At 36.0% G+C, this 10,188-nt stretch overlaps 1 long non-coding RNA gene across 1 annotated transcript; it reads left to right on the forward strand.

Moving 5' to 3' along the window:
- The first annotated feature begins 6 nt into the window (after nt 1–6).
- On the forward strand, nt 7–3,532 carry LOC132044966 (uncharacterized). The gene is made up of 2 exons (XR_009412320.1): nt 7–2,476; nt 3,031–3,532. It is a non-coding gene; the product is annotated as an uncharacterized LOC132044966 (long non-coding RNA).
- The last annotated feature ends 6,656 nt before the right edge of the window (nt 3,533–10,188 follow it).

Genomic DNA, 10,188 nt, shown 5'->3' on the forward strand with positions numbered 1-10,188 from the left:
AGTTTTGTGTGAATAACAAAGCATGAGTCAATGTTTCTTTAATTTTGTGGTTAAGCATAAGTAATTCAAAGTTCTATAGGGTAGCAATCCCTTCCCCTACTGTTTGCTCATGTACAGACTTTTGAGGCTGTTGTTTATGATAAATGGGGTGTCATATTATTTTTTCAGTAGGCATGATAGCATGTTTAGATGTTGACAGTGTAGCTAAATGAAAGTCATGAAATCTCAACACAAGCTCTCATTTAATATTAACCATCTCTCATGTCCCAAAGTGTGTTAAGTAAACTAGTGCCAAATAATGAATTGAGTAGCTTTCCTTTGGGTTTGTTTGAGTCTCATCATCAGTCCTGTAGGATGGAATCTTTGATATATTTTTAGTTCAGTTGAGCCTTAATGTATTTCATCTTCTACATAACCTGTCTTCAAGTTTTGAGGTAGTTCTCCACCATTTTGAACTTAACAAATCCTTAAAGAATGTTGTAACCCCTTTTGTTTAGTTTCTGCCACTATTTGAGGAATACTTATGTGCTTTTTCTTCCCAATTTGTTCTTATGTGATATTGCATGCCTATCTCTGATTGAGATGGTTCCATTTAGGAAAGCGTGCACCTTTTAAGTTACCAAAGCATTTTACCCAGTTGTTTTGACCTTAGAATAGGAAAAGTGTTAAATAAAACAGAGGGTGTCCATGTGAACTTGTGTCAAGAATCTGCTGTTCTGTTTGTGCTGGATAAATGAAGAAGTGGCTTTAACTTATTGTGTCTTTTCTTGCTTTCATCACCTATCTAAATGTGCTTAAAATCTGTAATATCCTTAACATGTTAGAACTATGTAATGAGCTTGTTAAACCAAAAGTAGGAGAAGAGTTAAGACATAGCTAGTGTGCAGAATTATTAACTTGTTCGAAACCGGAAAGTATCCAAACTTGCTGTTTTGATTCCTTAAAATTTAGTCTTTAAGCTTACCTTTTCTCTTAAAAAGCACTGAGTTGTTTTCTCTATCTGTACTCCCTGATGATTACCGAAAATGATTGTCTGTTAAGTACTCTTTCAAGTTAGTAGCCTGTCAGAACGTGTAGTTTCTTGTTACTCATTCTTCACCTTTTCCTTTCTTTGCATGATTTGGGAGTTGCAAATCCCAACTGTCTTCGAGGCATTTTCATGAACTGGCTGCTGCATTTGCAAAAGCTGCTGTTTGTATTGTGAAGTCCTTTTTTGGGATTAAATTGATGTTGCTGCCACTGATGCATTTTGAGACTCGTGTTGCTGCACTCTTGAGGGGTTTTCAAAGTGCTTTACTTTGATAAAAGGAGTTGCTACCTTGCTATTGTGTTTGCTGCTTTGCTAATGCATTTTTAAGCTAATACATTTTTAAGAACTGATTGTGCTGAATAAATGGCAAAACTGTTGGCACATTAAAGTCTGTCTATTCCCTAAGTGTTTGATCAAGATAGGGATTTTTGAAATGGGGAATATGTAGTCCTTCATGGTCTAACCTTTGTTTCTGAAAACATGTAGAAGGATTATCATTTTCCTTGTCTCTGAACTGTCTTATAAAAAATACTGAAAAAATAAAGGGTGATTTGAGTCTGCATGGTTGGGACAATAGGTGCAAGTGTTGTGTGTTTGATTTTTTGGGGTTTCTCTGAGAGTTCCTTAAAGGCTATGGGCTTATAGAGTTAAGAATCTGATTTGGTTATTTCCTTGGAGGTAACAAGATTTGGTATAAGCATTTTCCTTTTGCATTTAGTAAACAAATTTAAAAGCTCTCCTAGTTGCAGAAGACCAATTGTGTTTGTATAATTTCACCTTGAATGTTGGTAGAAACTGTTAGCATGGGGCTTGAAAGGATAAAACATATATCTTGTTCAAAAGTTTGTTTCTCTAAGAAACTGCCTCTTTGTGTGTTTACTTGTGATGATATCCAAGTCCTGATCAAAGTAGGTCTGCATTGTCTTTCTTACTCAAAACCTCTTTCCATCACCCTGCCTGCTGAAAGCCAAGGCAACAGAGGGATTGGTTTAGCCTCCTCCGATATCCTGCCATGCCAAGGTTCTAACCTTTGGATCTTGTTGTGGCATTGGAAATAGATGGTGGTGGCCCCCCTTTGTTGTCTTATCTTTCAAAGTTGATGTTAGGCTTAATGTTTATGATCAGTTTTTATGCTTGCTTTCTCTTAAAAGTACTGAGTTGCTTGGTATCTTTACTGCCTGTTGACTACTACAAACGATTTAATACTAAGTGTTCTTTTAAGTTGATTAGCCTGCATGCATATATAGTTCTTGATGCTCATCCTTTGCCCCTCCCTTTTCTTTGCATGACATGGGGGAGTTTACATCCCAAACTTCTTGACTTGCTTGGCTGCAATGCTTGATGAGCTTACTGCCCTGGCTTGTGGATTGTTGCTGAATTAAAATGAACAGATATCACTACTTGAATTGCTGTCTTAAAACAGTTGCTGCATTTGAGACATATTTGGTGAGTTTGCTACCATGTTTTAAGGCAAAAGAGTGACTGCCTTTGAGGCTGAAAATAGCTGATGTTACACTACCTAAGATGTTACCTTTTGAGACTTGGCTGGTACACCTTGAATGTTGGCTATTCGAATCAACTGATGTTGTAGTGTTGAGCCAACTATTGCTGCATTTGTCTGTGCCAACACTGCGCTTGGTTGCAGCATTTTGATGATCTGAGGCCAAGCAGCTGCTGTTTTTAAGGCAAAGCAGTTGTTGCGTTTTGACTAAATGGTTGCTATATTTTTTGGGATGAAAAATGCCATCTTTGAGTAAACTTGTTACCACACTTCAAGGCCAATTTTTTGCTGCACTTTGGGCATTTCTTGGGCTCTTTGCAACCTGCATTTTGGCCATCTTGCTTGTTGTATTTTCGGACCATGAACTACTGTGTATTGCTGCGATCTTTGATGAGTGATGTGCCGCGAAATTATGGCACATCTAATACTTTTTAACTATAAGTTTTACTTGTATTCGAGCAAGTTTATGTTAGTTTAATGTGTTTTATGTGTTGTGTAGATATTTTGAAGTTAGAATGCTCGGCAAGCGAAAAACGAGGAAATCAAGTGTTCTGATCTGAATTGCACAAAGGACGGACCGTCAACATGCTCGACGGTCCGTCAAGTTATCTCGTCGATCAAGTTCCTGCAGAGTGAAATATGTCATCAGACCGTCGACTTGCACCGTCGACATGATCGACGGTCCGTCGAAGTGCCTCGACTATGGGAGTCCTGCAAATTGAAAAGTTGTCATCAGATACTTGCACGTCGACATGTCGACGACCGTCAAAGTGCAATGACGACCCGTCAAAGTGCAAGCCGACCTGGAGCAGGATTGAGATTGATTATTCTGAGTTTTAACTTGTATAAATACCAGCTTAGGTTTTATTTTTCAGACATCTGGAGTTTTAGACTTGTAGTAACTACTTTTGAGTTGTTATTACTTTTGAAGATTTTCCAGACAAATACATTCATTACTTTCAAGTTTATTCGTAAGTTCAATACAAAATTCAATTATGCAATCTCCAATCTTTTATTGTTTTCTTATTGCCATGAGTAGCTAAACACCGTTACTAAGGTCGTGAACCCAAGGATGGGTGTTTTGTGATTGGGAATCGTGAATGATATACGCATAATGGATTGTTAGGATTTATTTGTTCTTCGTTTTCATCGTATAGTTAGTGGTTGCAAACATTAGCTAGCGCCATAAACTTTAATTTATTTGGGAAAATAACTAGGGTTAGGTAAGAACAAATAACAAGAACTCAAGGCTTTAAATCTTGTTTAATAAATTCACTTAGGAATAAGAGGAATTTACTTGGCATAATTAACCGTTTTTCATACATACTTTCTTATCTTTGGAAAAAGCATAGAAAGAAATAATCTTTTCTTATTGGGAAATAATCTAGATTCACACAGAGGTTAAGTGCATCCATACAAACGATTCAATAGAAGTATATCAAGATCGATACCTATGTTCATACACTTTATCTGACGGGGACACAACCTTGGTTCTTTCAACCCAGTTATTTACAACTTTAAATTCTTAGTCACTTTAACCACAAACCAAAACAACTATAAAACCCTTTTTCTGGAATACACCAGGACCGCAAGATTAGTATAATACTTGTTTAGTAAACTTTTCACGCCATATTCTCTGTGAGATTCGACCCCAACCTCATTGGATTACTATATTTGACATCGTCTGCTTTACGCTATTAAAAAGTGTTTTGAGCGTATCAATGAGCCAATGCTGCCCCAAAATACTGCATTTGATGAGAACAAATATTGCCCTTGAGATGCTATTTTCAGAGGCAGCTTACTGCCACATATTGCTATGGTTATAACTGTTGTTACGTTAATATTGTTACTCTGTTTTGAGGGTTAATTACTGCCCTCTAGCTGCTGCATTTTGGCCATTGGTGGCTGCATTATGATGCTATTTTTGGGCTCAAGTTACTGCTTTGTTTGGCCAACATAATGCTACATTACTGAGAAGATTCGAATTAAAATGCTGCTGCATTGGTGAGCTTGTCTCTGTTGCATTTGTGGCCAGCTTGTGACTCCATATGAATGCAAGTTGTTATTGTTCTACCTGATAGAGATAACTGCTATGCTTGATGGATTGCTAACATTGTTTAGCAGCTGCTATCTGTGGCTGCGTATCCCTATTGTTTGTTGCTGAAAATAAACAGACTACCACACTTGATAAGAATCCTCTGATTTGAACACGATACCACACTTGGGCCAATGAAAAAAATTATTTTTGAGGCCATGCCTTGTCCGGAAAGGTTATCCCTCGGCTTAGGCGTTGATGATCTCATAGTAGTATCATGAGGTAGGAACGAACATGTGTTTGGCGAAGCAACTAGAATGACCACTAGTCTGTAGCCAAGTCATGTTTCGGATTCCTTTGCCACATTCGGAAACACGAGTCTGAGCCTCCGTAATCAAAGCTCTCAAAGTTTGATACGAGTCCGAGGGATATTGTTATTATGTTCATAAACGTCACCCTATGGGTTGGCATATTATTTTGACTAAGACTAACTACTTTTCCTTTCAATGTGCGAGGTACAAATAAGCAAATTTGTGGAGTAAAGCTTAAAGACGAATTAAGAGAATCGGATGCTTAGATCTTTGGAGTATTGGAGCTTCGGACGAAGAATTAGAAAGGGCATAGAAGACCTATTGGAATAGGATTGCTAAAAGATTTGGGCCCAAGGCCGAAAAGCTAAACTCTCTTTCCCTTCCCTTTATAATATGTTTACATTAGTTTTGTATAAACATGTAAAAATACATTTGTGTAGATATTGAAACCCTTATAAGTTGGAACCTAGGATTTAGGTAAACAATGTTTCGAATTGGACCCGAAAGCTAAATGAATTGTATTTATTTATTAAAAGTAAATAAATTGAAAAGTGGTTTATTATACAAAAATTGATTATCTCTCAAGTATATTGCACGATTCGAAGAGTATGAAAAAGGATTTTTTGGAACTTATTGGACTTAAGGTAATTTTCAAACCTTTGGGGCTCGAAACCCAAACCCTAAGACAAATAAAATAGAGAAATATACTTGAACCATAGTTTTGAGGATTAAGATGGCTTTGGAGTAGTATATGGTTGAATAGTGAGCTTCAATGGATCAATAAGTAACAAGTAAACTCTTTTCTTAACTTATACGTGTCAAAACCTATACTATTCTTATAGAGGAGATATACTCCATTTATTTTATTATACATAATAAATAAACTTATAAGGAATAAATCATGACATTAGGACCAAATGAGTAGAAAATCTGCTTAAGAGAAATCTTAAGTGTGTTTTGGTCTGGAAATGAAATGAATTGAACTTATAACATTTTTCTAAAAGAAAACCAACTTTCCCTTTTAAAGGATGTTTTTGCCACAAAAGTTGGAATTTATGATTAGCATGACAAGTTTTTTTGCAAGAAAGGAAACATTTTAGCAAATAATCACATTAATCACACATTGAAGTTCGAAGGTCAACCGTATTCTACAGATCCTTAATACTAGGGTGCTTAAAACCTTCCTTAGGGGATCACCAAAACCCTTACCTCGAACTCTGGTTTAAAAAAGGATTTTTCTTTGTTTGATAAAATCCTTTTAACTCGGTTTTTCTAGTGTACCAATAAATTAGGTGGCGACTCTAAAAAATATAAAATCCAATTTAGAGCACCAACAACCTCGAAGTAGCTTTTATGCACACGGTAAAAGTGAACCGTAACAGTATGTAAAACAACTAAATGAAACAAGCATGACACATGAAATAACAGAACTGAAACCAAAACTGCATCTGTAAGCTGAACATGAACATGAATATCATCTGACATGAATATGTATAACATGAATAAAATATTTTAAGTCTGTAAAGATATCTCTGGGAGAGCATTAGTATAACCGACATGTAACCAAAGACGTAAGCACATGGCATCTGATCTCTAACCAATCAGCTAAGCCATCCTGTACCTTACCGGGTTACAAGACATGAACATAACATGAATGGATCCAATAACCCGCAATGAGTGATAACATCCAAATCCACTCCTCAAAGAGAAAGTGTACACGGTCGTATGCAATATAATTTACCCAACTATGAGTCGGGGTCGATCCCACAGGGAACAATGTACTAGGCGATTTAAACAAGTAAGGAATTATCACCAACTACGCTAAGCCAAACGCTTTTTCAATATATTGATTTTTTTTTTTAACAACTAACAAAGATAGAACTAACTAGAAAGCGGGTAAAATGATCAATGGCCACAAGTTTGGAAACAAAGGAAACTACGCTCAAGTAACGATCCAATGTATTTCACGATTTTATAACTAAGAGCGAGTTTACGTTAATTAGATAATGATTTCTAAAATCTCATTAAAAGTCTTCCGACCAAATCAATATATTTCACTCTAAGCTTTTCCAAGCCTTAGAGTGTTATATCCAGCACAATCAATATAATGTCAAACAACTTTCCTATTCCTAGCTCAAGTTATTAGATGAGGGTTAATCCCCAAATTCTTGTTAATTAATCTTTCCCAATCAATTTTCCTCTTCCGAGCTCAAATTGAAGTAAATGGGTGGTCTTAGGGTTAGCTAATCCCTTAAGAAACATTAAAGAACAAGATTAACTAAAACAACATTAACTCACTTCATTAGGAATAAAAATCATTCAATACATAAGCATACCAAGAGTTTTAATCCAAAACTTGGACAATGAATATTTCATAAATAAGATTCAAGTGAAGATAATAAATACTACACACTTAGATATTCATTACAAAGCAAGAAATTAAAGAAGTGAAGTAAAGGTTCAAGCAAGTGCTCAACCAAATCTTCAACACCTAAGTGTGGTGTAGGAACCTAGCCTCCAAAAATTGTGTTTTGTGCCGAAGATGTGTTTCCAAAACCCTAGGATTCTATTTATAGACTTGCCAAAATGGGAACAAATTCTGGACAAAAATACCCCTGCGCGTCTGATGCTAATCGCATCTGGTGTCACGTGCAACTCCGCCGCGCAGTTGCACCAAAAGTTTTGCAGTTGTGCATATGCAAGTCGGTTGTGGTGCGACATGCCGCATCTTTGCGGCAATCGTTCGCATGCACCACATGCTACTCGCATGTGCTACACCAACTATCTTCAATTTCTCATATCTCTATCCACGTTTGCTGCAGTACATGCTGCACAGGATGCTGTTGGGCTGCTAGCATGTGCTGCTTGTTCTGTTTTTGCTTAATTTTGCTCCGTTATGCTCTCTAGACATCTTATCCTACAAAACGATATAAACACACGAAAAGTAACACCAAAAGTGCTTGAAGAGTCACAAAAGCTTAAGGAATTAGCATCGAATATGCCGTAACTTCACAAAGACATCAATGGGTAAACATGAAGGAATCATCCTAATTGGGTAGAGCGATCCTTATCCTACGGCCTACGCTGGCAAACGTATTTTCAGGCTGTCTGAGGCTTCTCGGTAATTCGTGAAACTACCAAAACATGAACATGGATATAATTAGCTTAGTAGCCCATGAATTAAATAAACAAGATTGTAAACATGATTCGTGATTGTATTATAACATGAAGATAGATATATAGTGTAACTTGTATGAAAACATCGAAGCATGAAGAAGTTTATGAAAATAAACATAAAAGTTCATATCTTGCACTTAAGAACCCATGGAATGCAAATTATGGGTTTGCATGGATTACGGACAGATTCTCAATAACGAAAATGGAATATTAAGAACACAATGACGAATTAATCATACAACATGGTATATCATGGTACATGTACTTAGGGTTATCATGAACATGTCTAGAACCCTAGTTTTGGTGAACTTTCGTATAATCATAGAAGAACATAGCGTGGGGAATAACAATGATGTTCCCACACGTAGATAGAAACCCTACATACCTGTAAATGTTCCAAAACTTGTAACTAATGGTCTGAACTTGAGAAGAATCCCAAAAGCCTAAATATTGAATCCATGTGATGGGTTTTCTTGAAAACCCTAGGTTAGGAACAACAAATTCCTATTTAGTAAAATGGATATATGTTAGGATTCACTTGAAAGACTTGGAATAGGCTTACCTTGGTGTATCTTGAGAATATGAAAAGTAAAAAAACGAACTGAAGTTCCGTATTCATACTATTTGCTGAGATGGGAAAAGTACGGGCACCATGTACGGCCTTTACATTATGGCCGTACCTGGAATGATAAAATCCAGTCATCATGATTTTTCAACTGTGGGATACGACTTGAAAGTATGTCCCGTACTTTAAAGTGGACATACTTTCAAGTGCGGTCAGTATAAAATGTACGGTCACAAAGTACGGCTAGAATTACGGCCTGTACATGTTGGCCGTACCTAGAATGTCACATTCCAGTGACTTCTGATTTTTTTGCATGAAGTATGTCCATGATGTACGGCTTGTACATAAATGTACGGCCCGTACAATTGACGTAACACGTCCTTTTACCGTTCTGATGCAGAAATGCTAATCCTAACAATTCCATCTTGGTTTCTAAGTCTCTAAATCATGAACATAGCTTAGTTTAAAGGTACGAGGTGTTACATTAGATCTGAGATATACACTCAGATCCAAAGAACGACGCCGTCGTCCGGCCATCAACCATTTCTTTCCCACCGCTGCCGCGATCGATGGCAAAGACACCTGAACTAGGAGGAAATACTCAGATCTGATAAATGAAGACGGTGGAGGAGGAAGAATTGTAAATACACTAAGATTTGATGTGAATTGTAATTAGCTATCAAAGTAAGTTATGTATTGAAATTATTTTAAACTATAGCTACTAATGATAAATACCTAGTAAATGTTAGTTACACCATGTAAGAATCCCAAATTAAAATATGGTGCTACTGTACTAGTACAGTAGTTCTCCTCCCATCCATGTTTACTTGTTCATGTTTGACATGGCATACCTCTTAAGAAGCAATAAATAAAATGCTAATTTTACTATATTTTCCGTAATTATTATATGTTGGAAATGAATTGGAAATAATTATAGTACTTAATAATAAGGGTAAAATAGGTATAAAATGAAAATTATCTCTTACCGTAGTTTTTTAAATTGCGCAAATAAAAGTAGACATGTATTTTTAGTATAGTGGACAAGTAAAGATGGATGGAAGAAATAATATATTAAGTTACGAGATACAGTAGTTTTTAATTTTGATTTTGGGAAGTCTGTTTGTTAACAGATACTAATGTCGTTGTGTTATGTCCTGTTTGGCCAAACTTATTTTTCTCCAAAAGTGCTTATTTTTCTCAAAAATTACTTATTTGAAAAAAAATGAGGTGTTTGACCGTGCTTTTGGGAAAAAATAAGTGTTTTTGGGGAGTAGCAAAAGTAATTTTGTAAGCTAAAAAAAATAGTTTTTCCCCAAAAGCGTTTTTTTTTTAAAAGTACTTTTGAGAAAATACACTAAAAAACACTTTTTTAAAGCTTAGTCAAACACTAATTGCTTGAAAGTGTTTTTTAAATTAATTAGCCAAACACAATATATGGATTCTCTAAACATGTTCTTTTTCGGTGTGAACATATATGGATTCATACACATGTCGTCCTTATTGAGCTTTCAACTTGTTATGCATTGTCAATGTTGTCGACTTGTTTTGACTTTTATATACCTCATGTAA

This window comes from Lycium ferocissimum, unplaced genomic scaffold (genome assembly GCF_029784015.1).
Source record: "Lycium ferocissimum isolate CSIRO_LF1 unplaced genomic scaffold, AGI_CSIRO_Lferr_CH_V1 ctg56___fragment_1, whole genome shotgun sequence".
NCBI classification, from domain to species: domain Eukaryota; kingdom Viridiplantae; phylum Streptophyta; class Magnoliopsida; order Solanales; family Solanaceae; genus Lycium; species Lycium ferocissimum.